Below are 386 nucleotides of genomic sequence, written 5' to 3'. Positions count from 1 at the left end.
TGGATTCTGCTCAGTGTCAGAAACCTCCTGAAAGGTGTCTCTGGTTTAGAAGGATGCCTTAGCAATGACATCATGCTGGCCTGTGTTTCTTATCAGTGTCTTTGGCTTTTAAATTTACTTACTCCAACTACCAGCCCTACAGATCCAACCTATTGTCTGAAAAGCCAGGTGGGAAATAACGCTGTGTTTTGTCCACTTTGTACATGATCACAGCTTTCTGAAAGAGATGGTCTAGTTTATCCACAAATTATTGGGCTTGAGACAGGACTCAGTGGGTGAAATTCTTTGGCCTATGTTATACAAGTTAGAGTGGTCCCTTTTGGTCTTAAAATCTATAAATTGCTGAACCAGTGCTAGAGAATTTTTAATGAGCATAGCAGTGGCCC

This window comes from Dermochelys coriacea, chromosome 5, assembly GCF_009764565.3.
Source record: "Dermochelys coriacea isolate rDerCor1 chromosome 5, rDerCor1.pri.v4, whole genome shotgun sequence".
NCBI lineage: Eukaryota > Metazoa > Chordata > Testudines > Dermochelyidae > Dermochelys > Dermochelys coriacea.
Note: the sequence above shows the minus strand (reverse complement) of the source record.